The sequence below is a fragment of the Ambystoma mexicanum genome, chromosome 6p, assembly GCF_040938575.1.
Source record: "Ambystoma mexicanum isolate Mex_15411 chromosome 6p, UKY_AmexF1_1, whole genome shotgun sequence".
In the NCBI taxonomy this organism is placed as follows: domain Eukaryota; kingdom Metazoa; phylum Chordata; class Amphibia; order Caudata; family Ambystomatidae; genus Ambystoma; species Ambystoma mexicanum.
In genome coordinates this window covers 1,368,656,906-1,368,679,578 of record NC_090935.1, presented here as the reverse complement: position 1 = coordinate 1,368,679,578, position 22,673 = coordinate 1,368,656,906, and the positions used below count along the sequence as shown (strand labels likewise).

Sequence of the window (22,673 nt, the reverse complement as noted above, 5' to 3'; positions counted from 1 at the left end):
AGTGCACGCTTGTGCTTTTACCTTGCATTTGATATTTCCTTTAAAGCTCCTTTGAGATAGAGGAACAGCCCTTATTTTGTAGGGCCATTATTAACACAGGCCCTTTTGACGCTGCTTGTATCATTATAGAATAAGCTCCAATCACTGACTATGTAGGCGGATGAACAGTAATGGGCATAGCTACATGCAGGTATGTTTGCCCCTGCAAAAGTGCCAATTGGACATGTTCGACCCGGATTGGAGATTGTGCTAGGGTGAAAATTGTATTTTTGATAATGGTAATGATAAATGTGTATAAGGTTTAATTTGAACCAAACTACACTTAAACATAGAATCCTGTCATATCCATCTGACCTTTGTACTGATTAGAGACATGGGGGCGCCAGCAAAATATCGAATGGTTCACGCCCGCCTATTAGATCAGATTATGTGTGTTTAATTTGGATTTGGAATTAACTGGAAAAATCCTTGCGGATATTCGATGCTACTCAGCTTTTACACCCATTTATCCGCTTGCTAATCACCTGTGAAATTTATTTAAAAAGGCGTGTGAATTATTTATGGAAATGCCTCCCAATAATGAAAAATAATGACGAGTACGAGGCTTCGTTTGGATGCTGGGTGGCAATGGGATTTACTACTGTTATATAATTGTTTTAAAATAATTATTGTATGCTATTATCATGAATTCTGTGCTGTAATTTAGTAAGGGTACTCTCTAACCAACTTGTGTACTTTTTAGTTAATAGGGACAACATTTGTGTTTTATTTAGTTGCAGTGTTTTTCAGGTGTAAATAACTACATAAATAAATAATATGCTTTGGATGACTTCTTTGTCGGAAGCAATGCAAACATAACGGGGCTATTGTGTAATCCCACAGTAAACAGGGGTCAGTGGGTTAATGCAGCTGCTGAGGTGTGTGTGTGTGTGACTCACTGTGGACCAACTTTCATCCTTATAAGGCAGAGAAAATGAGTAGTCCTACAGCTCTTAACAACTACTGATCCTCACGCGCAGCAATATATCGCTGCAGGCTAACGACAGACAGCGAGTGCATCTTTTTGCTGGAATCTTCGAGATACACACACAGCGTCACCACCCTCACACAAGGTCATACAGGGGTAGATTGTCCATTCCGAATCAGTTTACCTTTCAAAGGGCCGATTTTATTGCCTAGCCTAAGTGGGCCAATTTTCCTTCAGCAGACTTTCATTAAAGTTTGACCTTTTCATTAATTTCAGGCTGCCCTGCATGTGCCCTTTTCAGCTCAGCAAGAAACTCTGTGCCATGGCCCATGCTTACGAGTTAAAAAATAGAGGTGCTACAGTGCTGCTCCAGCCTCCAGCCTCCAGCAAAGGTTGCTTGGCAACAAACTTCCCCAGGCCCTCACACATGTTTCTGTCGCAGGTGCGACCAGCCACTCTCCAAATCTTTCTTCTTACTGAGACGTGGGAGCCTCTGAAATAACAATCACTCACCTTGGGAAACTTAAGGTAAGCAAAGCTTAAAAGGTGTGAGAGTTTGTATATATGCACAAGCATTTTTCAAATTCTGTACGTTTCCCCAATGTGTGTCTTTGTTACTTGGTTCGTACATTGAAATTGAAATACAATTCCCAGTGCCTGTGTTGCTCTACCTCTTTCTGTGCGTTGCCTTTTGTTTAAGTACTTGGATGCAGGACAAAACTCAAGAGTTCAATGTTGTGGACGTTGTCGACACTGTTATATCCGCCTTGCGTCCCACTATGCGGTGACGCAAGGCATTCTAATAAAAGCCCCGCCCCTGCTCTGCGGAGGCCGTTCCGGGGCAGGACAGCAACACGAGAGTGTCCGTGTCATTACTGCTCCCGCGGGTGCTGCGCAGCGAGGTCTAGCTGACTGGGCCTACCCTCCCTGCTTCCCACCGACGCCTCGGCCGGAATCAGGGACATAGCACTGGCGACGAGGAAGCGAACACAACGGCACGCGTGACGTCGCCGCCCAGCATTTAAAGCCTGTCACAAGGGAGACATTTTTGGGAACATGGTGGGGGCACCCAAACTCCCACCCAAAAAAAAAAAAAAAAAGTTTTGGGGGGGAAATCTTTTTCTCTCCTCTTCTCGTCCTGGACTAATCTCGACCACACTGCCAGGCGAGTCCTGAAAGTATCCATGCCACACAACGGGAGTGTTGGATGGGGAGAAGGAGTAACATCACGCCCAACACGTGGACACACGCATGGGAAGCCAAGAACACTCCTAAGAACGCCCCAAGGTGAGAGAACGGTTGCCACATGTGCGCACTGACTGTCAACATGGCGTCAGGCACGTCCACCCCCAGGCCCGGCACAACTTCCAGAATGGCCGCAAACCTGTCACCATCCACGCCGCAGACCCGCCCGTAAGGTGGATCAACCGTTGCACTCTACCCTTTTGACCCATACACTGACCCGTCATCAGTTGGCCCACGATAGCAGTTGTGGTTACAGAAGTTCGAGATGGCAATGGAATGCAAAGACATTACTACACCGAGAAAAATGAGGTTGCACCTACTACTGAATGTGGGGGATGAAGTATTACGCATCTTCAATTCACTGGCAATCACGGATGGCCTTGACGTCTAGCAGAAAATGAAGGACCCCCTGACGGCCCACTTCATGCCCGAGCTTAATCCAGATTATGAGACATTTCTATTCTGCACAACCATCCAGATGGAAGAGGAAACGCTGGATGCCTACCACACCAGACTCCGAAGCTCGCAATCTCATGTGAATTCACGGACATAGAGAAGGAAATCCGACGCCAACTCATAAACGGAATTCACTCAGAAAAACTGAGGAGGATGGTGCTGAGCGAGAAGGGAATATCACTGACCCGAATCCTTGAATTTGGCCGCCAGAGGGAGTTAGCACATGCCAGAGCGGCCCACATGGGCACAACCCTACAGAAACTACAGCCGGCCCTCACAATGGCAACTGTGGCCCATATCAGGAATCGCCAATTCACGGGGGACGAGGCCAGTGGAAACAACACGTACCCCAAATGGCAACACCGAATCCCGGGACCCATGGAATGTGGGTGGTGCGGAGGGCCTCGCCACGGACGACGCAACTGCTCGGCTCAAGGAACCACATGCGGCGCATGTGGCAGAAAAGACCACTACGCCAGGGTATGCAGATCATCAGGAGTGCCACAGCAACTACCGCAAGCACCCCAGTACAAGAGTGCAGGAAAGAAAAAGAAACAGGCCAGCGCCCGACGTGTCGAAACCACCAATTCCTCGACAGAGGAGGAAGGGGACGACGCAGCACATATCCAACAGGAAGCTGCAAATGAACATTGGAAAAAAGGAAAGAAAGTATACCTAGTTTCAGCCCTCAACTACGGTAGCAATACACGAAAAAGGAAACTGAGAAGACGAAAATGCCAGGTAGCGATCCAGGGCCAAAATATACTAATGACCATAGACACGGGGACATCCGTGAACGTCATGCCACTGATGTCGTTCAAAAAACTACAGCCCCAACCTGCCCTAAAATCGATGGACACACTACTATTCGCATACGGATGCAAGACCCCACTGCCCATAGTAGACAGATTCCGGACAAAATCAGCCAGGGGGAAAAATCACTGCAGTCAAAAATCTACGTGGTAAACGCAGGCATCGAATGCCTCCTGAGCGGAGATGCAGCAGAGGACCTGGGGTTGATAAGCTTCATTTGCGAAGTGACCGACTCACAAGAAGTCGACAACATTCTCGAGAATTACCCGAACCTCCTCAAGGAAGGAAATCAGGATACACATCGATGAGTCAGTCCAACCGAGAGCATTGCGACACAGAAGAACGCCGTTCCACATACGCAGCCAAGTGGAAAAAGAACTAATGGCACTGGAGAAAGCGGGCATCATCGAGGAAGTAACTGGGCCCACGCCATGGGTTTGTCTCTCCCATGGTTGTCACCAAGAAATCCAACAACCAGGGAAGGTCAATAAAACGGGAGCGCCAAATCACCCCAACCCTCGATGAGATAGTGGCAGTCCTCACAGGATCCAAAGTATTCTCAAAGGTCGACCTGAACGCCGGATAGGACCAGCTGAAGCTACACCGGGATTCCCGGTACATCACGACATTCTCAACTCACATCGGCCTATGCAGGTACAAGCCTGAGTTTCGGAATCTCCTCGGCAGCTGAGGTCTTCCAGCAAACAATACAGGAGGTAATACGCGACATTCTTGGAGTTTTAAACATCAGTGATGACATTCTAATTCATGCAGGCAACAAAGAAGAACATGTACAAAGGCTTCACATGCTACTCAGCAGGTTAGAGAGTGCTGGTCTGACATCCACAAAGAAAAGTGTGAGTTCCTGAAGGAAGATATCTCGTTCTTTGGGTACAAGTTCAATAGCACAGGCATCTCGGCGGACCCCCAAAAAGTAGCGGACATCAAACTGCCACACCCCCCACCACACCAACGGAGGCGCGCAGTTTTCGAGGAATGGCCACCTATTGCGGAAGGTTCATCCCAAATCTGGCCACACTATCTGAACCTCTTCGAGAACTCACAAAAGCCAGCACGAAATGGGAGTGGGGGCCCACCTGCAAAGAGGCATTCGAGCACATCAAGGCATCACTCTCGGCAGACACCACCATGGCCTACTACGACCCTGCACTGTCAACCGAATTGTATGTGGACTCCAGCCCCGTGGGTCTGGGGGCCATTCTCATACAGGTGGCCAAAACAGGAGAATTGATGCCGATTGCCAATGCATCCAGAGCACTGACACCGACGGAGCAACGATACTCCCACATCAAAAAATAGGCGATAGCGGTACTGTGGGGCTGCCGCCACTTCCACCTGTATCTGTACGGCCGGAAGTTCAAAACCTACACAGATCACAAACCACTGCTCTCGATCTTCACGGGCACCTCATCTCACCCCCCTGCCAGGATCGCTTATTGGCTGCTACATCTCCAACAATATGACTTCAAACTGACGTATCAGCCAGGCAGTGGCAAACCGGCAGACTTCCTGTCGAGACACCCGAGAGCGGCAACACTGAGGGAAATACACGTAGCGGAAGAGATAGAAGAACACATCTGCCAGGTGATACACACCATAAAGCCACAAGCAATTGGAATAGAAGACATCGTAGAGGCCACGCAAAGTGACCCATGCTGTAATCTGGTGAAGGCCACGATCATCTCGGTGGAATGGAAGTCGTTCCTACGGAACATCCACAATAGAACAGCGGAAGCCAAAGAATTCCTCACGGGAGTCTTCACAGTCTGGCAGGACCTATACATCATGGAAGAAGGGCTCATCCTACGAGGAACCTGAATCGTCATCCCCCCAAGCCTACACAACAAAATAGTGGCATTGGCACACGAAGGCCACCAGGGGATAGTAAGGACCAAGGCCCGGATAAGGCACTGCGTATTGTTTCCCCATATCGATGGAAAAGTCGAACGGCTAGTCAACACCTGCCTTCCATGCCAAATAGCAGGGCCACCACCCAATCCAGAGCCCATTCAATCGGCGGAGCGAGGGTCCGCGAGATGGGACGCCATAAGCATAGACTTTTGTCAAATAAAGGAAGGAACCTACCTATTGGTGGCGATTGACGACCACACCAGGTACGGAGGTCGCGATCGTCAATTCCACGGCAGCAGAGGCGGTTATACCCGCGATCGAAAAAATGTTTGCAACACATGGCCTCCCAAGGAGAATCAGGAGCGAAAATGGCCCACCTTTCCAGGGAGAAGAATTCAAAAAATACCTCATGGAACTCAACATCCGCTACCACCACATAATGCTGAGATGGCCGCAGGCAAACGGCGACATGGAACACTTCATGAAGACAATAAACAAGGTATTTTGCCTGTCGCGCATCAACAGTAGCCCATTGCAGGTGGACTTATACCGATTCCTACTGAATTACAGAGTCACACCCCACAGCACAACGGGAATACCACCGGCAGACCTAATGTATGCCACAATCATTAACTCCTCCATACCACAGCATCCGAGCAGGAGCACAGACACATTCAACCATGAGCGCACCGAACTAAGAAGAACAGGGGAAAACGCTCACATGAGCAACAAAAGGAATGCCATTCGGTCCGACCACCGAGTCGGTGATCAAGTGGTCATGGTGAGGAACCCATCCAAATCTAAACTAGACACCCGATATGACGCTGCCCCATGGACAATAAGCTGGCGGCATGACACCATGATAACCGCCAAAAGGGGGCAAAGACAAGTAACGAGAAATGTGTCATGGTTCAAGGTAGTGCCAAAGAATCTATGGACAGACGGCAAGTGTCACCCGGAGGAAGAAGAGAACCCGCCTAGGGACGAGGGACATGAAAATCTGGATGATGGAGAAATTGTGGACGACAAAACAGAGGAACCACCGAGTGAACCAGAACTGGGTGAGCCGAACAGTTGAGGTGAGCAACCCGAGGGGAGAGAGGGGGTTGCACCCAGGGGGGGAAGATATAGCCTAAGAACTGTGACCCGGCACCCGGCCAGACTCAGAGACTATGAGTGGTAGAAGACCCCACTGAGAGACTAAATAATGAAAAGGGGCAAGACCGGTTGGCTGAGAAATGTTTTATTGTTATTCAGTTAAAATAAAGGAGGAATGTTATATCCGCCTTGCGTCCCGCTACGCGGTGATGCAAGGCGTTCTAATAAAAGCCCTGCTGCCGCTCCGTGGAGGCAGTTCCGGGGCAGGACAGCAACACGAGAGTGTCCGTGTCATTACTGCTCCCGCAGGAGCTGCGCAGCGATGCCTAGCTGACTGGGCCTACCCTCCCTGCTTCTCGCCGACGCCTCGGCCAGAATCAGGGACATAACAGACACCATCTGCCCAAGGTGTTTGAGCAATGTAAAAAAAAAGTTATCATATTTGGTGGGGTTAATTCACCTTTTAGTCCTCTGCAGAAGGCAGGATTAGAATTCAGATTGTATAAACTCTGTAAACAGCTGTTCTGTGAGAGCTGAGAGGCAGCCAATGCAGACACTATTGGCTCTTGGCCTTTAAAGAAACTGTTCACTTTCAATGAAGTTAAAACACCATCTGTTGGTTGTCTGTTCAAATAGAAAAAAATAATATTTTACTTTTTAGCCCCCCTTGAACATTTGCTGTCATCTTGCTGCATTTTGCTTTTTCAAATGCTGCTTATGACAGCTGCTGCAATGTAAAGTGAAATGGCTCCCATTTTCACCTGTGTATCTTCACAACCAATGCTTGCTTGAATGATTTGCATTTTAACTTGTTAACTGTACTATCTATCTATCGGTGCACACGATAGAATCCCTGTTCTAAATTGAATTATTCTTAGTCTTGGGAGGATAGCTCAGGTGCAACTTGCTCACCTTGGAAGCAAGACAACACCAAGCAACACAGGTTCAATCCCCAGGTCCACGCTTAGAAGCCTCTGGGTATTAAGTGCGTTATAAATAACCTATCATATCATCACACGCACCAAGGCAATGATGTGCCAGGTTGGCAACGGCCGTTATTCTTGCCTTTGTCTTTTGGGTAAGAGAATGCGTTTGGGGTCTTATATTTACCCTTTCTTAAATAAACTTTATACGATATTACAATCGCATGGCATTGGTTCTTAAATCACAATTTGGCATTGAGGATGGGATCCAAACCCATGTGTGCATAACACAATGGATTACGTTCGTTGAGAATGATGGCTGAGCTATAAAGAATGTATAAGACCACCATTTTAGGGGGTGAGGCAATTGGAGCATTGCAATCATAATTCTCCCGCTGCCATTTTGGAGGCAGGCAGAGCCACGACATTTGTGCAAATCTATGGTGGCCACCATCTTTGAAACAGGCAATATAATTTTCTTCGTCAAGGAAGTAAATCTGTGCAGCGTGCTTAAGTCAAGTGTATATCTGCATCTGTGATGGCAATTCCAGCCAGATTGTGATCGTTTTAAGGTTCATCCCTCTACCTAAATTATCTGCATTTCTTCTGCAGCCTCAAGTGACATTCCCAGCTCGAATCAAATCAGTAAGTGGCAGTGGTAGCTACTCCTGTCTGAAGACAGGATGGCACTAGCGGACATTCTGTCGGGGAGGTGTTACCACCACGCAGAATCTTGAGCCACCACCCACGTTTTTGGCCATACCAAGGGAACCACCAATCCCCTGGGAAGACTGGAGAGATTTGTTTACATTTTAATGTGTTGCTTCGGGTGGGGAAAGATATTTGGATGAGCAGAAATTCTCTACATTGATGTGTTGCTTGGGGGCAGAAGTGAGAATAATAAAAATACTGCTGGATGTAGTGGAAGGGGGGGTGAATGGGGTAGAGGATGTGGGGAGGGGCTCTATGGTATGGCCATGAAAAAAAGTACAGGTGCAGTTTGGGAAAGAGATTAATATTGTATTGGGAAGGTATACATTTTTCTCAAGGAAATAAGGTGTGGAGGAAGCAGTGGGTTCTTTTGTGCCAGATTTTAGAGTATTATTGTCATCTTGAGAATTCACAGGGAAGGAGGATGAATATATCAGGGATCAGCTAATGATGCACACATCGAACCCCTAAAATTCAGGAACGCTTGTGGCAGGCGATAAACCATCCACTAGAGGAAGCACTGGCAATTGCTAAAGGAATGAAATTAACTAGTATGTGTTTGAAAGAGGTTAATTCTAAAGGGTACAACGAGTTAGTGCATGCTGTAGCTGATAATGTGGAGGAAAAAGAATCTGGGGTTGATGAAGTCAAGGTGTGTGCAGTAAATAAACATAACAGAGCAGGAATGGGGACGCACAGGGGAAGTCAGTCCACGACTGGGCGGTGGAACCATGTACCGGCACAAGATATACACAAGGGGTATTGTACTAGGTGTGGTTTTGAAAAACATGCCATGAATGCCAAGGATTGTCCGGCCATGGGAGTTAAATGCAGGAGGCGTGGCAAGATGGGGCATTTTGCCAGGTTGTGTGAGTTCAACAGCAAGTCCCAGGAGTCTGACAGAAATATCCAGCATATTGGGGAGGTCAAAAGGTGAGTGGGCTAATACAATTGTCCACATTGTGGGTGAACTTGAGGAGGATGAGGAAGGGGAATATGTGCCCCCTGAGGTCGAGATTACAGTGCCTAGATGTTCAGTGAAAGCCTCGGCTGATCTAGGCTCCACGTATACCATAATTTCAAAGACATTGTACAAAGAAATCAGGGGTAATGCGGGACACGTCTTGCACATGACCGACATAAGGCCAAGAGTGTACGGAGGTGGTAAGATTGACATGGGTTTTGTGTGGGGGTGACATTGCTTACAGAGGCAAACACATAAGGGCAAAGATGTATGTGCCACTTAAGAGTGATTGATTTTTGGGGTGACGTCACCAAAGAACGCTAGGCCTCAAACTGCACCCGGGGAAGGAGCTACAGGTGAGATCGGTGGGATTTAACAGGGCAGAGAAATTCACCAAGGTAGTTGGGTCCAGATTCAAACAGGTGTTTAGGCAGTGCATAGGGAAATTGAATGTGTATTGCCATAAGATCCAGTTGACTTTCCAGGCAACGCCATGTGTACACAAAGTGAGCATCTTCCTTTAAGAGTGAGAGAGAAAGTAAGGGAAGAGTTATGTGGCTTGGGCGAGCAGGGTGTGATTGAACCCATAAAGAGCAGCGAGTGGTTGTCCCCTTTTGTGGTCAAACGACATCCCCGATAGGCAGATTAGATTACATGTCAATTTAAGAGACTTAAACAAGTCCATCTGGGTTAACAGACACCCGTTGCCGAAGGTTAGTGAGATGCTCATGAATATGGAAGAGGCTGAATGGTACAGTACGCTTGATCTATCATCTGCACATTGCCAGGTGGCATTACATCCCTCCTCACACGCCTTAACAGCTTTCATCACCCCAATGGGCGCCTATCAGTTTGAAAGAATGCCTTTTGGTTTGGCATCAGCATCTGCGGGTTTCCCCAAAATAATGGAAAATCTGTTTGGGGACGTACCTGGGGTGAAATGCTTCCAGGACAACATTTTGATTGGGGCTAGAAGTGAGTGTATGAAGTGTTATGGAGATTGGAATGAGCAGGTTTGACTGTCAAAACGGGTAAGTGTCACTTGAAGGTGCATCAGGTATCTTATTTAGGTCACAGGCTCACAAAAGAGGGAATAGTTCCACGTCCAGAGATGGCGGATGCCATTTTAAAAGTGAAATCCCCTACTAATAAAAAGGAGTTGAAGTCTTTCTTAGGACTTATAGAATTCTATTCTAAGTTTGTTGAGAATTTTGCAGTAAAGAATCAGCCCTTACGCATGTTGTTGAAAGTAAGGAAGGAGTTTCTTTGGGGACCTGTGACGAAGGGGGCATTCAGGAGTTTGAAGGAAGAAGTTGCTAATGCCCCTACCTTACACAGGTTTGATCCCATGGCTGAGACCATTGTGTAGGTAGACGCATGTGCTGTGGGTTTAGGTGGTTCGATGTGTTATTGTCCCCTCAAAAATATCACCATGCAAGAACGGCACTGATTGTTTTGTGGCAACATTAACATATGGAACCTGCCGGGGACACTCCCGCAACCCCTGCATTTTTTTTAAAGCGAGCGGGGGAAACACCCATAACCCTTGCTCCCATTTACCCCATATATTGTCCCCACAAATAATGTCGCCTATGCCGTTTCCTGGCGGCTATATGTATGGCGACCTTATTTGTGGGAACAATATTACCTGATACCGTTTAGGTGCAGTGTTAGGTCAGGTCAGGGATGGGAAGGATGTACACATGGCTTTCGCAGCTCGTGCTGTATCGGATACGGAACCTAGGTATTCCACAATTGAATGGGAGACTCTTGTATGCTATTGGGCCTCCATGTAGTTTAAAACCTATACTTGGGGTTTACCTTATGAGCTCAGAAGCGATCATAATCCATTGGCACATTTGTTTTTGACGAAGGGTTCAGGGTTAGCGACCCCCAGAATTGCCAGATGGGTAGCTGCCCTACAGAGTCTCAATTTCACTGTTTGGTGGTCAGGCATGGATGCCATGGTAGATGAGGAAGTGGGGCTGTGCAAGCCTTTCTGTCTAAGTGACAAATCCCTCAAAACCCAGAAGGTGGAGATGGGCACTGCGGACATTACCGAGGTGGCGTGGGAAAAGGTCGCCATTGATTTCATGGGCCCGATGAGCATGTTGGGGCGAGAGCACAGGTTTACCATTGTTGTTGACTATGCGTCAAGATGGTTTGAGCTGGAGCTCATGGACAGTATCATGACAATCATTGTGATTGATTGTCTAGAGAGGCTTTTTTTTTTTTCGAGGGGGGGAGGGTATCCCAAGATAATCATATCTGACAATGGTGTTCAGTTATTGTCGAGTGAAATGTGGCAATATCTCGAACTACATGGTATTGAGAACCACTGCACAACTAGGGCAAATGGGTTAGTCGAACGCACTAATGGGACAATTAGAGAGTCTATACAGTTGTCCAGAGCGAATGGCATAGATTGGAAAAAGGGTATGTGTGAAATGTGGATGGCTCACCGTGACACCCCACACGTGTTAACGAAGGTTTCACCATTCGAAATGAGGAGGGGAAGGAAAATGCGCTCTGACCTATACCCTAATTGGTTGGGGGATAACTTTATTGTTGAGAAACATGAGCGTCAGAGGGCAGGTCAAGCAGTAAGAGTGGGTGATGTAGTGAGGATTAAAAAGCCCTTTCAAGTACCAAAAGGGTGCTCACGATATTTTTAACCCATTAAAATAATAAAGAAGGGCGAGAAACAAGTGGTAACCAGTGCTGGGAAACGTTGGCGTATGAATAGAGTGGCAGTTGTTAGGCACCCCCGTGCAAGGGAATGTGTTGAGGAGAATCAATATTACAATGTGGTAGAGGATGAATGGTACAAGGAAGGATCAGCTGACAATGAGTTAGAGAGCAGTGTGGAGTAGGATGGGGAGCAGAGCTCCAAAGCTGAGCAAAGAACCGCATCCAAGGGTGTACCAAGAGGAGGTATCCAACCCAGTGACATTGAGAGGGAAGCAAGTGGTGCTGCTCTGCATGTTAATGGTGGGGGGGATTGCAGGTCGCATTAGGAAAAGACAGACAAAATTTTATTATTATGAATTTTACAAGTGACCATTGTCTCATCCAATCAAGGTATTATTCTGCAGTCCAGCATAGAAATGTCTCAATCATCGTATGTTGTTATGCCTTCTATACTGTAACAGTTACCCCCTTTGGGAATATATTTCTTTTTATAATGTAAAGTTTGTTGCATGCTATTTTTGGTTGTAAAGTCTAAATGGTAATTGCTATCCATAAAGAGCAATGTATGTAGTATCTATCCCTCAGTGCGCATGATGGAATCCCTGTTCTAAATTGGAATGCCAGCACGCGCACCGATGCGATCATGTGTCGGGTTGGCAGTTGGGTGAGAAAACGTGTTTGGGGTCTTATATTTACCTGTCTTAAATAAACATTATACGATATTACAATAGCATGACATTGGTCATTACATTTTAGTTTTATTTTTTAAATTTGTAGAGCGCACTGCAGCCTAAGGGCATCGAGGCACTTTAAAACGGAGCGTAAGAAGGCTTATTTAAGGCTTAAACGAAGCCGCCCGACAAGTGCTCTTAGAAATACAGGTTACATACAAGTTGATACATAAATTAGCGAAGATAACATGCAGATCATTTAAGATGTACAGGTGGGGCCTGCAGGTTTACACGAAGAGCTTGGTTTTGATGGCCCTGCGAAAGGCACCATGGGATTCAATTTGCCTAAAGTATGGTGGTAGGTTGTTCCAATGGGTGGCAACCATGGTGGGGACGCTGGTGCCTCCAGCACGTGCTTTGTTAGTTTTGGGAACAGTAATCATGTTAGCATATGCTGTTCTGGCAGGCCTGGTGATGCAGGGTTTGGAGATCCTTTGGACAAGGTAAGGTGGGGCCATGTCATGGTGGCACTTGTGCATCAGGGCAAGGGTTTTGAAGATGATTCTTTCCTTGACTGGGAGCAGGTGGACTTGTCTTCTGAGACCAGAGATATGGTCCCTGCGTGAGATGCCGTTGGCGGCCCTAAGGGCATTGTTTTGAACCAAATTTTGTTTAGCAAGGTTTTTTCCTGATGTTCCTATGAGTAAGGCATTGCAGTAATCAAGCCTTGAGATAATTATTGCCCTGGCGATAGTGAGGCAGTTCTGTTGGGAGAGATAGGGCCTCACAGCATTGAGCAATTTAGAGTGGTAGGCTGATGAGGATGCTATGGCATTGACCTGCCTGTCCATAGTCAGGTCCGGATCCAGGTAGACACCGAGAATTTTGACTGTCTGAGAGACTAAGATGGGGATGTTGTCAACGGTGATGGAGCTGTATTGCTTGTCCAGCCTGCCCAAGGTGGACGGGGATCCAATAAGCAGAAGTTTGGTTTTCCCAGTATTGAGGCATAACCAGTTTTCTGCCATCCATGATTGGATTGTGGCGTATATAGAGTTAAGGGTGTTAAGGTCGGACATGTAATCACCTGAGAGGGGGATGAGCACCTGAGTGTCATCAGCAAAGTTGGTATATGAGATCCCCAGGGTGTCCAGGATTTTGAAGAGGGGCCTCGTGAAGAGATTGTAGAGGGTGGGGGCAATGCAGGACCCTTATGGGATTGTCAGAGGCTGTGTCGGAAAAAACCTTAATTACGCTTTCCTGCAGAAAGGAGGTTATCCCTTTACAGGCCCTGGGGGAGAAAGTGGCTGCGGTGGCGAGATGGTGGCAAAGGGTCTTATGGTCAACAAGGTCAAAGGCAGCAGATAGGTCCAGAAGTAGTGTCAGTTTGCCTGCATCTCTAAGATCATCCATCGGATTTTTGAGGTCAAGGAGGGCTGTTTCTGTACCATGTCGCGCCGGAAGCCGGATTGCCGAAGCCCAAGGAGGTGGTTGTCCTCCAGGAACTTTTGCACTTGCAGGTAAACTGCCTTGTCCAAAGGTTTTAGTAAGAATGGGACAGTGGTGATAGGTCTGTAATTCCCTGGGACCGATGGGTCTAGGATGGGTTTTTTAAGGAGTGGTCGGACTCACGCTTCCTTAAGTCCAGCTGGGACGTGGCTAGACTGGAAAGAGGCGTTGATGAAGGCGGTGATAAAAGGTGCAAGGGGGGGTTGCACCAGGGCTTTAAGTGGGGTAAGAAATCGAGGGGGGGGCCCTCATTTGGGGGCTTGGCTTGTGGGAGGGGCGTGGCCTAAAAAGTACGCAAATCGTAGGGTATACACACAAATATATATAAATGTTATATATTTGTGTGCGTACCTTACTATGGTTTGTGTACTATGCAAGCCATCTTTTCTAAACATAGAAATATGTAACATATTATATATAACAATTATATATATTTGTGTGCATACCCTACGGTTTGACTAGTTTTCAGGCCACCTTTTTTAAACATTTCGGGTTTATAAAAGATGGCTTTGAAAGTACACAATTCAAGCCATCTTTTATAAAGCTTTGACTACGGACAAAATTGTCCGTCGGCAAAGCTTTATAAAAGATGGCTTGAAATGTGTACTTTCAAAGCCATTTTTTATAAACCTCGAAATATGTCGAGAAATCCCCAGGTTCGCCGTTAAAAGCGACCTGGGGAAACAAAGGGACAGTAACTGCCTCTGGTGACCTCTCGCGCGAGGGGTCACCAGACTCAGTTACTATGACTGATGGAAGTGGCAGCCAGTCACAGCGTCGCTGTGACTGGCTGCCACTTCAGTCAGCTAGCCTGACTTCATTGAAGGCGCACCTCCCGTTGCGGCTTTGGCCGCGACGAGATAATGCATCCCGCGATTCCCGCCAATGTTACTGCAGGACGGGGGCCCCGGCAGGGCCCCGGCTCAGTCCCACTTTTTGGAGACTGCCAGGGCCCGGCCCCAGCAGGCCCCGGCCCACTTTAAGCACTGGGTTGCACAGTCCTTGATGACCTGTGCAGGGCAGGCATCCCTTTTGCAGTTAGACGGTTTGATAGACCTAAGGAGGGCAATGACTTCAGATTCAGTCATGTCCTTAAATTCAAAAAGGGGGGGTTGGTTGGTGTCGGTGGCTGGTGAAGGTGAGCTGTGGCTCTTGGCTATGATATTGATAAGAACCCTTTGGTGGACCAGGATCTTGGCGTGCAAGGTGTCCAGTTTCTTGAGCATGGCCAATTGAATTTTGTTCCACCAAGCCTCGTCTTTAACAAGAGTGGGAGGAGGGGAGGTGGGGGTCTCAAGCTATCTGAAAGTGGCAAAAATGTCTTTAGTAGCGTATGTGTATTTGGCGTTAGCTATCTTTGTGTTGAAGGATAAGGCTTTGGCCTGGATAATGGCTGTTTTATATTCAGTGGATAGGACCTTGAACCATCATTAACCTTTATTTTTTTGATACACAATCCATTGTTCATTACAGCCAGATAATTGTCAGGTGTTGGCATTCACATGCACAGGAAATGTTGGTGCTTCATGGTGTAGCTGAAAGCGTTAGTCTGAAAGGATTTGGTATAATATTATTGCATGTCTTGTAATGCTAGGATTAATATTCCTCTCACTTCCGAGCACTGCGATAATCAGTGGTAACATGGACCGACATTATGGTAATAATAATTAGCCAGTATTAAATTGAGTATTCAGTTCATCAACTTTGCATTACGTAGAGCTTAGTTGGCACTGGCCAGATCTGAACCTATTAATGCAGGCTGCACAAACAGATCCTGTGTGCTGAAACCAGTGTCCAAGTCACTGAGCTATAGTTCAGGATTTAAAAAACCTCATACTGCCAGGACAGCATCAATACTTTCTGTTCGCGTGAGCAGGGAGTGGCTGGCTTCCGGTTCCTTGCAATGTCTTCAGCCAACGGTGGCTTACTTGAAACAGCACTTTACATTCTTCAATTTATAACTTAATTCCCAATTTTTAAAATGTTAGAAAGTCCCACATACAGTCTTTTGCTGGCACCAGTATTATTTTTTGCTCAAAGCACTTTACATGTGAAATTTCATAGGCTAAAGGTTATGAGGTAAACATCTAGAGAATTGGTCATGTCGGTATACATTTGGGTTTCCAAAGCATTTCCTTCAGTTTATTTTTAATTGCCATAAATGCACAGCCACCACAGGTCCATACCATACAATGTCAATATTGAGTACCCCACCTCTCCCTCACTCCCCCATTCCTGTTATATTCTCTGCCCATTCACCCATCATCACTCCTGAAAGTGGCCACACACCCACCATCTTGCAAGCAAATTCTCTTAATGTGCCCAGGCAGGCGCACACTTGTGGATTTCGGACTGTGATCACCCATCAGTTAGGGTGATACAGTGACTCCATAGCCTATGGACACCATTTCCAGGCCTGGTAATATTAGTGATTGGCAATGTGTCAGACAATATGTCACAAGAGGAAAGGATAGGGAATTAAATATGAATAAAGTCGATGATATGTCTATATTCTAAAAAGAGAATTATGAAATCCAATGATTGAATGGGGGTCATTACGACCCTGGCGTTAAGGGTTTAACGGCGCCGTAAAAGGTGTTGGCGCTGTTAAACCCTTAACGCCTGCTTACGAGGTCCCTTTGCGGGACCCGACCTTAACGGCTGGTTTTACCAGCCGTTAAAGTAGGGTGCCGCAAAGGGACCTCTGTGCTAATTACGGTACCGCAATTAGCGGTACCGTACTTAGCGCCTTCCTCAGTCCCATTGAGCCCTATGGGGCGAAAATGGTAACGGGGAAGGGCCATGGTGAAATGGGGAAATACCTCCCCGCCAACCTTGGAATGGGGCGGTATTTCCCCATTCCACCATGGCGGACTTGTTACAACACCGGCACCAACCATGGTGCTAATAGCACCATGGTTTAGCGCCGGGGTTGTAATGAGGGCCAAAGTGTTTCTTAGTGGATGTTAAACAGTCATGGTAAGTCACCACGGAGTCTGAATTCCTTTGAAAGGTCTTGAAACGCTGATGTAAATTCAAATATTAGTTTCACATACTGTTGGTGCATTTTTTTGTATACTACGAAGTCAACTCCCCCTTGACCTGCTTTTTATCCTCTTAAAGGTCTTAGGGACTGATTCAGCAAGATACATTTTCCTATGCACCCACCGTGATGTCCATTTGATGAAAGCTGAGGGTTAAACAGACCAGGGTAGGGTGAACATAGCTCAGGGGAATGAGGCAGGAGCCTAGTTCTTTAGAATTTGGAAACAGGATAAGGGAAGCAGATCTGATGGCATAGAGGTTAAAGAAGCTTGCTTGCCAGCCAGAACTGTGGCTTGACTCACTCACATTTAGATTCAAACAGTAATGTGACCGTTTTCACATACTCACAGAAGTTAAAGGATGGGTTTTACTCATCATACTTTGCACAATGCTGCACTTCTACAACACACTTACATTTCATATCCCCTAACAAATCCATCTCAGTGCCCATGGCACACACATCTTCCTTCCAGTAATAAACACCTCTTTGCATTGATAAATCACATTTAGAAACAAACCTGCACATGGAATCGGGTACTTCCACATACACAACAGCTAAGCTGTATTGCATTTTTAACTTCTACCTCAGACCCAACCCTTCCCCCTTGATTTCAGATCTGACAGAGCACCTGGAGGCCATGCAAAAGGCATTGGTGCATGGTACGAATCCAATTAGGATAAAATAGCATACCTAGGGCCTCATCACCAGTTGGGCGCTAAGCCCTAAAAGTGGCGGTAATGGAATTAGCGCCGCCAATACTGCTCTGCCGGATCATGAGCCAGCGCTAGTTCCATTGACTGTAAAAACGGCCGTCGCTATAACTGGCCAGCACTATTAGAGCCGCGCTATTACAGCAGCGGGACCTGCGCTGATAACATGAAGCGCAATCACTGCTGCATCACAAGTACAGGTATGGCAGTATTAGAGCGGAAAACCGGCGCCAATACTGCTGAAAACGCTGCGCAATTAGACCCAGATTCCAGGTGGAGGTAAATGAACACTGGTGGCAGAAATGAAGCCACAGGTGATCCCAATCCTCAATAGGGCTATATAAGGCGCACCCCTCCCCCAAACACTTTTACCAACACCAAGTTGCCACTAGCCATTGCGACCTGGGACATGCAGCTGTTGATGCTGCGCCTGGAAGTTGAAATGCAGGACAACCAGCCCAGGGCATCGGGGGTACAGTGTGGATGGGGTGAGGAAGAGGAGAAGAGCCCAAACAAGGCGTGCACCGATTCGTCAGGGTCAGGCCCTCACCCCGGACCGTCACTGACAGCCTCAATAGGTAGACCATGACTGATCTGCTCACCACAATACAGGACGACATAGGGAGCAGGATTATCATCCGGACAGTTATGCCCCCACTGCTGAAGCTAGTCTCCGTCCTACAATTCTTAGGAACTGGCACCTTCCATCATTCTGTGGCCATGATGCATGGCATGGCACAGCCCACATTTTGTGGAGTGCTGGCCCAGGTGATGGATGCCTTCCTGCAGCATGTGCAAGACCACATTTCACTGCCCACCACCCAAGCCCAGGTCAATGCCATTAAGGCACAGTTCTATGCCGTTGCTCAAATGCCAAATGTGATCACAACCCTGGACTGTACCCATGTTGCATTGGTGACCCCCCAAGCCTGCGAAGCAGTGTACCGTAACCAGAAGCATTACCAGTCCCTAAATGTGCATGTGACCTGAAACCCCAACCTGTACATCACCCACTGCTGTGCCCGCTACCCTGGTTCCACTCACAATTCCATGATCATAGAGAACAGCACACTGCCAGGATACATAGCGAGGCACAGAGGACAACAGACGTGGATAATGCGTGAGTAAAACTGTCCACAAGCATGCGCTGCGAAGCACCTGACCAAATGGGGGGCATTGTGACATTGCATGGCATGACAAGCAAATGCATAATTCGTACCTGCCCACCTCCCGCACCAACTTCACAGTACAGCCTAGGGAGCATGCACATGTCAGACATACCTGAGCAGAGAAGCTGATGAACACATACAGTAGCAACTCCAAACACACATATGACTACAGGTACCACAATACAACATGCATAATGCAAAGCAATGCAAATAAATTGCCACATCACATCAAAAAACATCAACCCTGCCAGTACCACAGCCATGTACCCATGTGTAGCCAGCCCGCAATGCCGACCCACTGGCCCCAGAAGCCTAAGGACAGCCGATAGGAAACCCAGCATGCCACATGCACAAGAGCAAAACACTGTCACAAGACTGCCACCATGTCACCTTCACGTGTCACTGACATAACACATTACGTAACATCTGCTGCAAGGGAACACGGTGCATGTAAAGTAAAAACAATGCATGATACGAGTGACACAGAAGGCACAGACATTGTACAGACACATGCCATGGAAGGAAGCCCCATATGCCTGCATGTGATGTCTACTGCCCTGATACTATGTAAGGCCACCCCCACACATTACCCTGTCACATATGGCTGTGCCTCCCTCCCTGCAGGTGACTCCCAATATCCTCAAACACTGCAGGATATTGCCTACAACCAGGCTCACATCTATTGCCTGCAACCAGGCTCACATCCAGACCTGTGTGGGCATTGAGCATACCTTTGGCCTCCTGAAGGCATGTTTCCACTGCCTCGGCCATACAGGTGGAGCCCTGATGTACGCTCCTGAGAAAGTGGGTAGAATTGTGCTTGTGTGTGCCCTGCTGCACAATATCTGCCTACAGAGAAATGTTCTGCTAACCCATGATGTAGACATGCCGCCCCCAGAGGATGAGGATGCAGTGCCTGTGGCAGAGGCAACTGCACACATTGCCAGAGATGACATGGGGGATGGGAAACTGGCTCGCCAGGCACTGATAGACAATGTATTTTGACACATTCACATGACACAAGCCATGCACCACTGTGTGACACTCACGTTTACTGATTAACACAAGGATGACACAACCAGGAATGTCCTCGTATTGATGAAGTTCAACAGTTTTAATGAAATAACTATCCCCCCTCCCACCACCAACTTCCCAACACACTATCCTCCCTGTCCCCTCTGTACACCAACTCCCCAGCATACTATCTCTCCTTCCCCATTCCACCACCAACTCCTGGGTACACTATATCCCCTCCCGCTACCAACTCCCCAGCACACTATCCCCTCTCCCACCACCAACACCCCAGCATGGCCACTCAGGGCACAATGTCTCTCAATGTCACTTCTTTGGCCTCTTTCCACCATGCCAGACTCTAGTGATCTAGGACCCAATTGGCACCTGGGTGTGCTTGGCTACAACCCCTTAGTGGGTGTTGTGGAACTTGACGGTATTGACCGTGGCCACCAGATGTGCTTCAGTGTGACTTTGGCTCTGACGGATGACCTCTGCACGGGCTGAGGCACCTTTTGTCATCTCCCTGACTTGCTGCTCATGCACAGTCAGGGCGGGAGTACTGGCAGCTGCCTCAGCCCTGTTCCTGCCCATCGCTTGCACAATCCTGCAGGTGGCCCCTTCAGGCAGTCGCGGATTGCCTGGAGGTGTTCTGAATGGGTGTGGCCAATGGCCTATATCTCCCTTTCGTGCCTATCCATTTCATCCAACATCTATAGGATGGCTTGGTGGTGTGTGTGTTGGATGGGAGGGGGGCTGTGCAGTGGCTCAGGGCTGTAGGCCGGTGAGCCATTGCTAGGCGTGTCCGCATCCAGCTCAGGTGTCTGGGCACGCTGGCGGTGTGAGGGCTCTCTGAGGTTTGTGGCCTTTCATCAGACTGTGTCAATGGGCTTATGCCCCCCTGTGTCTCGACGGTGTCCCTGCCAGGTTGTGTGGCCTCTGTGTCTGACACTGCAGCTGCGGGAGTGGGTGCAGTGGGCCTAGAGGTGCTCCTGGTGGCTTGTGGTGTTGGCACATGGCCTGCAGTGCCACCTGCAGGCTTGGCTTTGCTGGGTCCCAGTGTTTCATGATGGTCCATGAAATAAGCCAAGTGTGAACCCGACAGAGGGATGATGAAAGAAAGCTAGGAGAAAGGAACCCATGCTTTCTGATGCAAATGAGCAAATCATGAAGTGTGTTGAAAAGGTACATGAACTGTGTTAAACAAAGGCCGTAATGAACCCGATTGATCCCAAGTTGACAGGCTGAGATAAAACAGAGTAAACTGGGAACAGTGTGTTAAAGCGGCTATATGACCCCGACACAGTGATGCCAAGGGGAGAGCTAACAAGAGTAAATCCCCTACTGTGATAGAGCAAGTTGAACTGTATATCGGACAAGACTGAACCCGGCCGAGGGTTGTCCACAAGGCAAAGTTGTTCAAAAGGACATTAAGACTCTAGAAAAGTGCAAGCTGCATTTGAAAGGCCATAGTGAACCCGACGGAGGGAGGCCCAAGTTTCAAGGAGGATCCGAGCCCGGAGGAGAGAGATCCTAGGGGCAAAGAGCAATCGCCCAGGTGCAAAACCACTGAAGGAACTTTTGTTTGTTTGTCATTGTGAATCAGCAGGCCTTCTAAGGCAAGAGACTTTGAGGAAAGAGACTTAGCGCTCGAAGGTTCTGGTATCGTGGAATAGACTTGTGAGCCCCGTGCTGGAGAGGCCCAGGACTGTGCTGTGCTCAGGAGTTCCACCTTGTCCCGTGCTTGAAACGTGGGGAAAGGAGAACCCGCCATATCATACTGACTTATCATTTTGTGAACACTTCTTTCTTTTCTGATGAACATGATCCTGCACTCTTTTTGTAACTTAGTGGTAAGTATTAGCAATAGTTTTTTTTAGCATAGGCCCTTTTTATTTGACTAGTACTTGATTATTATAATTTGATGGTCGTAGTTTGCTCCCATCTTGCTTTAGGTTTAGATTAGGCGTTTTTGTCACCCCTGCATACAGTTTAATAAACACCCTGTAACTGTGATCACTTATGTCTGTCTTTACTGTTGCCACCATGAGTTCCTTACAGCCCAGATACAGACCTCGCAACACTCGACTGCTCCAGCCATAAACCAGAAGACCGCAGACCTTCCTGTGGAGAACGGCATGCAACAAAACACGAGTAAGAAGATATGGTTGACAAGTCCCTCTGACGAAATTCCTGTCTGGTCCCCGCAGGTGCCCCGTGGATGGAAGGCGAACTGGTCAGTTGAGGGAGATTCGATGCCGAGGGACTCGTGCTGAGCCACGGATGTAAGTAGGACAGTAAAAGTGGCAAGAATAGGAGGAGGCACTGAGTTGTAAATAATGGATATATGGATATATGTATATATAAAAGTGACAGGATTTTGGGCGATTATAAAGAAAAGAAGTAGATACCTCGATTCCCGGTTCCAAGGGGACGGAAGGATATGAACTAAAAAGATTCCCAATAGGGGTGTTAAGGATTCGTGAGGCAAGGCCAACAAGAAGAATGCTTATCAAGCTCCAAGATGGAGTAAAAATGTGATGAGATAAATTTACTAATGATAGTAAAGGAAGGCATACGCAGACAAATTAAAATAGTGCACATGTGTGGGGTTATGAATATGTCAGTTAAAAGCTTTTGTTGTGTTTAAACTAATAGATATAAAACGATTATAAAAAATGAAGGTGATTATTCGATTGTTTAATCAAGAGATTGACGTCAATCAGGAGGATAAAAATCAAAGGAAACTAATAAATAAATAAAGAAGAGACTCTAAAAATATTAATGATAAAACCACAACTACACGATATTACAAAT

General features: G+C 47.4%; 1 long non-coding RNA gene across 1 annotated transcript in view; it reads left to right on the top strand.

Moving 5' to 3' along the window:
* Window positions 1-1,247: 1,247 nt before the first annotated feature.
* The window catches only part of LOC138510431 (uncharacterized), a 128,290-nt gene continuing 106,864 nt past the window's right edge, over window positions 1,248-22,673 (top strand). Inside the window, exon 1 of the long non-coding RNA XR_011280388.1 lies at window positions 1,248-1,495. This is a non-coding gene — a long non-coding RNA (uncharacterized lncRNA). The remainder of the gene's footprint in view (window positions 1,496-22,673) is intronic.